Source organism: Saccostrea cucullata, unplaced genomic scaffold (genome assembly GCF_032062105.1).
Source record: "Saccostrea cucullata isolate Sc308-1 unplaced genomic scaffold, CSIRO_AGI_Scuc_v1 ctg10312, whole genome shotgun sequence".
NCBI classification, from domain to species: domain Eukaryota; kingdom Metazoa; phylum Mollusca; class Bivalvia; order Ostreida; family Ostreidae; genus Saccostrea; species Saccostrea cuccullata.
In genome coordinates, this window is record NW_026919884.1 from 1 (window position 1) to 7631 (window position 7631).

Consider the following 7631-nt stretch of genomic DNA (forward strand, 5'->3'; position numbering starts at 1 on the left):
TTTTGACCTTGAAGATTTCCGTACTTATGAAAAAACTTTAACCTTTGCCATAACTTTTGAAATGCTAGGGATAGGGCTTTCATATTTCACATATGTAATCATTGTGAGAAGACCTGGATACCAAAAACTTTGACCATTTCACCTTGACTTTGGAGTTTGACCTACTTTTAAAAAGCAAACTTTGACCCATATATTTTAAGGGGTAGGGTCAGTGCTTTCATACTTTACATATTTAATCCTTGTTGCAAGACCTTTAACCCTTTGTATCTTAGCCTTAAAGTTTGACATACTTTTTTAATATTTTGAACCTTTGACCATAACTTCTGAACGGTTGGACTAGGGCTTTCATACTTTTTAAATGTATTCTTTGTGACAAGACCTGTCACTGGATACCAATTACTATGACCTTTTGACCTTGGAGATTTCAATACTTATGACAAAACTTTAACCTTGGCCATAACTTTTGAACGCTAAGGGCTAGTGATCTAATATTTCAAATAATGTAATTCTTGTGAGAAGAACATTCATTGGATTCCAAGAATTTTCACCCTTTGACCTTGGTGTTTGACCCACTTTTAAAAAGCAAACTTTGAACATAACTTCTAAAGGGTTAGTTCTAGTTTAACCTTGGTCATAACTTTTGAAGAGTTATGGCTAGGGCTTCCTTACTTCACATTTGTATTTTTGTGACGAGACCTTTCATTACCTTGATCTTTTGACCTTGGAGATTTCCATACTATAAAAAATTTTTAACCTACTTTTATATTTCAGAATTGTATTTCCGGTGAGTTTGCATTTAGGAAAAGTTTAATTTTCGCTATGTTGCAAACGGGGACATATCAGTGTTTCAAAAAACAAATCTTGTTTGAATTAGTCCTTTCCAATTTTAAAGCACCTTAACCACCGTTCTGCTCACGCGCGAATCACGTGATATAGGAGGTCACGTGACCCCCTCTCTAGCGTTCTGTCACAAAAGCTGAAAGATTTTTCTGAGTTTTATATTTATTTCCATGTTAGTTAATTTTGAAAACAAGAACAGATTATTTGTCAGAAATGGTTAAATCTCGGTAACAGAATGGATGGATATGATTATCTATTCCAAAAATAAGCATGGCGACCATTAAAACCCAAACCTTCTGTCTCGGTAGAGACGTTAATTCAAGGTGGATCGAGAATGGGTGTCTTCATTTTATCATATCTAATATGTTTAAAATCTAAAGTAAACGATATCTCAGGTACTTAATAATTATATTATTGTTCAAATATTCAACTATTTTTCAAAGTGTAAATTGGAGGTCTTTGATAGCTGTGTCTAAAAACACATCTCTTTTCAAACTTGCTTTCACTGAACAACATAACAAGTATCATTTTTAAGCATTTGCCTTCCTTCACTATTAAAACGATCAATCCAGTCATTTGATTGAATTTATAGGAAGTCATTAGTCTTAATACACTGTGTACAAATTATATGATACTGCAAAGGGATTTCTAAAATGTACAATAAATTGTACTGTCGTTTGTTGAACGAGTACGACTGTGACAACCATTTTTTGTCACAAGTGACCAACATGTGTAAGACGTCATTTTCACATTGTGACGTCACAAACAAGGAGAAAAACTTAATTCAGCATATGCTATTTATAGAACTTGTGTATGGCGATGTGTGTACATTTTTTAAAAATCTGGATTGTGGTTTTGTAGACATAGAGATAGTTCGCGTACTTTTTGATCACCCCTCGTAGCTTTTATTTTATTGATATGTTAAATATATTTGGGATTGCATTTCATTGAAACACCATACTATTACATGAATACATGTACAAGACATTGACTGCTTTAGAGAAATAAAAACAGAATTTTTCATTCATGTCTGAGTACAGAGATCGTTTTAATAAGCTATTTGAATTTTAGTTTGTTTAATTAGTTGTCTGAGATATTGATTAAGATAATCATTAAAAATAGGCTATTATTTTCACACTGAAATGTTTACGAATTTTACCATATAACCGATCACGACAAGGAGCAGTCGATAGAGGACGCTTTCTCCTCCATGGCACCTGATCCCACCTCATGTTTTAAGAAGTTCCTGTTTACTCTGCTCCTGATTTATATAGTTTTCAAAGGAAATTTGAGCGTTTTTACAGTTCATTATTTTCATATTTCATTCGAAAGCTTAAAAACCTAGATATAAAATTACTTTGAATTAAAAAATTCAACAATTCGTTATATCGATTTCAAAAATATTTGATAGGTCCTAAATGGGTTTCCGTAATATGCTTTTTTTAATTTTTTCCCTTACAGCCACGGTTACGCTTTCTGCAGGTGACACTGTATGTTCTCCCCACACGAACTGACAATCACCTTCCCGACAAAGCTCCGTCCCAATAAACCCAAATATATCCTTATATCTATTTCACTCAAATGGTTAACAAATTTATTCTCGATTATATGCAACACACCTTACCTTCTAAAATATCAGATAATCGATATCTTTTCATGTTTGTTTTTCAAATTTGAAAGAAATCTCACTGTTCGTGCTACCCGAAAGATTACAGTGCGTTATCATATCAGCTGGAAACAATCAGACCATTATAATGGTAAGTTTTAAATGCAGTAAAATTGTATCTTAATTGTAATTTTCTTAGCCTCTGATCAAAGCTACATGTGATTCTATGTAAAAACTTATCGATCACTTAAAAAGTGCAAAATATAATTTAAGGATTATAAACATTCCATGTCAATAAGAGGGTTTTCAAAATGTCTTTTTCTTCCTTTTAGATACTACATTTAACCTACATCAGTATCGTTGCATGTTTTAAAATTTCTTCGGGACAACAAAAAACTAAGAATTTTGTTCATAAAACAAAACTTGGACCCATACTGGGTGTAGAAATTTCCAGTTATGACACTACTGAGTTGTACAGATTTTTACAGATTCCGTACGCCCAACCTCCTACCGGCAGACATAGATTCGCCAGACCAATATCATATGGTTCCTGGAATGGGACCAGGGGCTGACAAATAGATTTTTAAGGCACTAGCCCAAGGGCAGGTACATGGTCAAAATTGACTTGCCCTACCTGAATTTTTGCTTGCCCTATCATAAACTAATTCTGTATTTATAGATATTTCAAAAAAAGAGGAAGACAAACGCTGAGCAAGCCCCCATGCTCAGCTTTAAATCTATGGCGTACAAATAAAAGTCACTTGCCCGCGGGCAAGTGGCTGATAAAATTCCACTTGCCCACCCCTAAAATTCACTAGCCCCGGGCGTCGGGCAATGGGATTTGTCATCCCCTGGGGACCCTTAATGCTACAGCGTTCGGGCCTGCATGTCCACAGGTTTATAATTATCATTTTGTCAAGCATGGACTGAGTGAAGATTGTCTACATTTGAACATATATGCGCCTTCTAATCTGAAGAGTTCGTCTAAAAAGTCCGTGATGGTTTGGATCCATGGTGGATCCTACAGCGTGGGAACGGCTTCATTTTATGACGGAAGTATGCTTGCAAAAACTGGAAATGTTATTGTAGTGACGGTAAACTATCGTCTGGGTTTGCTCGGCTTTATGGCTTTGAAAAATTCCACAGTCAAAGGAAATTATGGATTGTGGGATCAAATGTTGGCTTTACAATGGGTGAAGGACAATATAGATGATTACGGAGGTGATATGAATAGCATTACAATATTTGGCCAATCAGCAGGCGGTTTCAGTGTGGGCTTTTTGGCTTTGATTCCGCAAAATAAAGGCTTATTCCACCGCATAATAATGCAGAGTGGAGTTCCCAATTCACCATTAAAGGTCACACGCCAAGGTTATGATACATACTCTACATCTGAAGCTGTCTCCGTGCATTTATGTCCATTTTTCGAACAAAATATCTTAATGAGAATTATCTGCATGAGGTATTTATCTTCCAGTTCCTACACTTATCCATCCAGCTATATTCCCCTCGCACCTGTTGTCGACAATGACTTATTTCAACAATCTCCTGAAGATATTTTGAAACATGAGAATTCCTCCGCCTTTGCCTTTTTTAAGTCTCTAGACGTCATCGTCACAAATTGCGACATGGAAGGATCCGTTCTCTTTACAGCTATAGAAGGTTTAGAGCGATATTATAAGAAGATTGGGGCTTCATTACGCTCCTCAGACTGGATATGGAATGTTGGACCAGAAAATATGTTAAAGGAATACTATGGAAGAAACAAACGGCTCTTTTCGGAAATCAGCAAGTTTTACGGTTTTACAAAGAACAGCACGTCTGATGATCAATTTCGTAAATGGGCAGAATTATTTACAGACCTTTTCTTCATTGCGCCATCAACTGAAATCATAGACATACATTCTAATAACAAATCGTCAACATTTAGGTTTATTTTATCAAGGGAGAGTCCCATTTACCCGGGATTCATGTATAATGAATCAGCACCCCGGATGGTTCCACGGTGCTGCCCATTCTGACGATATCGTGTTTCTGTTTTTTATTGAAAACCTGCAAGAATTCGATCCGAACACGACGGTGAAAGCGACAGACGAGGATCTGTTATTTGCCTTTCAGATGAGAAAGTATTGGTCCAATTTTGCCATCACGGGGTTAGAATATTTAAAAAGACTTATAGTTTGTTATGCATGCATTTTCTATATTTTTGCATTTACAAATTATAATAATATTAAACTTACGTATTCAACTTTTTTTCTTTTAGGAACCCAAATGACCCGAGATTACCATTTTGGCCCAGTTATAACACACAAAACAAAAGATTCATACAACTTGGAGAAAATATTAGCTCAAAAATTTCTTACAAAAGCCAGGAGGCGGACTTTTGGTTACGTGAAATACCATATATTCAGGATCAGCATCCTATGATCAACACAGAGACAAGCACATCTTATACATCTTCTGCCAAACAGTATAAATTGCGGCGTGAGATCAAATGTTTGATGTTTTTCACATTACTGATTTTTTGTTCTAATTTTTAGAAACTATATATATATATATTGTATATCAAATTAAAAGGGACATGAAATGTTGACATTTTTGTAGCTACGTGCATCCTACATGATCCCGAGATACACAGAACAATTTCTAAAACGATGTTAATCATCGACACAAGTTAATGAAATAAAAATATCAGCAGACTGGTTTAAAGCAAATATAACTTATCATTTAGTCAAATGCTGCAAACATTTTTCTTACTAATTGTTAGTCCATCATTTATACACTGAATTGACGATGGATTTTTCCGCTATTTTCCGACAATGAGCACAGGGCGGGTGTAACCGGTCAGCAGGGTATGCTCATTCCATGGCACCTGATCCTACCTCTGATGTTTTGGAGGTTAGTGTTTGCTCTATTCCTATTGTGTACTGCGTTATGGACTTTGATGTTGAATACCATCTCCATATCCTTCACAGAAAAAATCATGAATGGCAAAATGTCATTTTTTTTATATTTAAAATATCGGTATACAGTAAAACTCGGTTATAGCGAAGTCCTGGGGACCTGTGAATTTAATTCGCTATATTCGTAATTCGTTATATCCGTATAACGAATTCGTATAACCATATATAGCGAATTCGCAATATGCATGTTTTCCTTCAAGTGTTACTATCAAATATGTTAGGGAAGCAAATATTACAAAACATACCTTCGAAAACTAAGGTTTTATTATGAATTGAGTTTTATATACAAATGCTGAAAGAAAACAAAGTCAGTTTAATTGATCAAATTTTGAGATCTTTGAAAGTTCGTTATAAAAGATGTAAAATTCATTACATTTAACCTCAACGGGACTCAAAATCAGTTCGCTGTATCCGTAAATTCGTTATATCAGAGTTCGTTATAACCGTAGAATTTTACAAAGATTTGTTAAGAATTTTGCCGTGGACCCAGAAGAACTTCGTTATATCCGTGAATTCGCTATATCCGTGTTCGTACTAAACGTGTTTTACTGTATTGGTAAACTAGTGTCATATGGAAAAGGAGTCGATGAATTAATATTCCCTCAAAATCCAATTTTGATTCATTAAGGATATATCTCCATTGGTTGTAGATGATGCAAATATTAAATTTAAAAACTTTAAACTTCTGTGAACTTTCTTTGATCTTCAAAATGCTTCGCTTTTTCGCTTTCACCATTATAAATGAATGTATGGAAGGATATGGAGATAACGCATAGTATTCAATATCAAAGTCTATAAAACAATACAAAATAGGAGCTGAGCAAACACGGACCTCCGAAACATCAGACATGGGATCAGGCGCCATGGAGGAGTGAGCATACCCTGCTGACCTGTCACACCCGCCGTGTGCTCCTTGTCATGATCGAGAAATAACGGGAAAATCCGTCGTCAATTCAGTGTATAAATAATGGACTAACAATAAGTATGAAAAACGTCAGTCAGCATTTGACTCAATGATAAAAATGCTAGTACATGATAATACATATTGGTACTTTGAATGTTAAAATATATGCTGCTAAACTTCTTCATTTTACCTATATTTAAACGTTGCTTTAGTATAATATAATTTTAAACTACAATGACGAACTTGGTGAAAATACAATAAGTTCATTTTATAGAACCTGAGGGTCGAAAACCTTGTGTAGGAGTTGAGAAAAGTAGAGCAGGGGTAGAGACAAGTAAGGCAGGGGTAGAGAAAAGTAAGGCAGTATCGTATCAGCTGGGGTCAGACATGTCGATAAAAAATCTGTCATAGATTGAAGGTCAAGAATTTTGACAAGGATTATGAAATTTTAAAATTCACTCATTCAGAACACGCCCGAAGAAAAACAGACATTTCAGATGATAACAATTATAACATAAAAGTACCAAAAGCCGTAGGGAAAAATCATAGTAGTTTCTTTTTCCATTTGTGGAAATTTTAATGATGGAAAGGAATTCACGATAATAAACGTCTGCAATACAAGTATAAACACATTTAGTGACCTGGTCAATCGCATTTTAATCGCTTTCATCTCAAACACGATTTGAAGCCCATGGCGAATAACTGTACCCTTCACCTGAGCACGAACTTCAAAATATCTTTATAAAAATTTAGACAGTTATAACCATTGATGCTCCATTACCCTCTAGTGTGCTTTATGAAGTTAACGTTACCAACGTATCTTAACGATATACATGTATAGATTATATATATATATATATATATATATATATATATATATATATATATATATATATATATATATATATATATATTTATTTATTTATATAGAAAGCACAAAGAAATTCACTTTTAAATGGATACCCACTTCCGCCCAGCCCGGGGTTGAACTTTCGACCTTCGGAATCTGTCTCCTAGCAGTGCAGGAACAGCGCGCTAGACCGCTCGGATATCTAGGCAAGTCAAAAAACTTGCTTTCGATGCCGATGGAATTCTCGCGGCGCTGCCCTACACTACACGGTCATTGAGAATAGAAGTGAGATACAGTTATGTTAGTTTAAGAGTTGTTGTAAAATGTGCTGTATAAATAATAATTAATTTCATTACAACATGTATTGGTAACAATCCTCTGTTAAAACTAATGTCCAAATAACTGTATCTCACTTCTATTCTCAATGACCGTGTAGTGTAGGGCAGCGCCGCGAGAATTCCATCGGCA

At 35.0% G+C, this 7631-nt stretch overlaps 1 pseudogene; it reads left to right on the forward strand.

Annotated features, from left to right (window-relative positions):
- The first annotated feature begins 2989 nt into the window (after nucleotides 1-2989).
- LOC134239609 (carboxylesterase 5A-like) lies at nucleotides 2990-4721 on the forward strand (annotated as a pseudogene).
- The last annotated feature ends 2910 nt before the right edge of the window (nucleotides 4722-7631 follow it).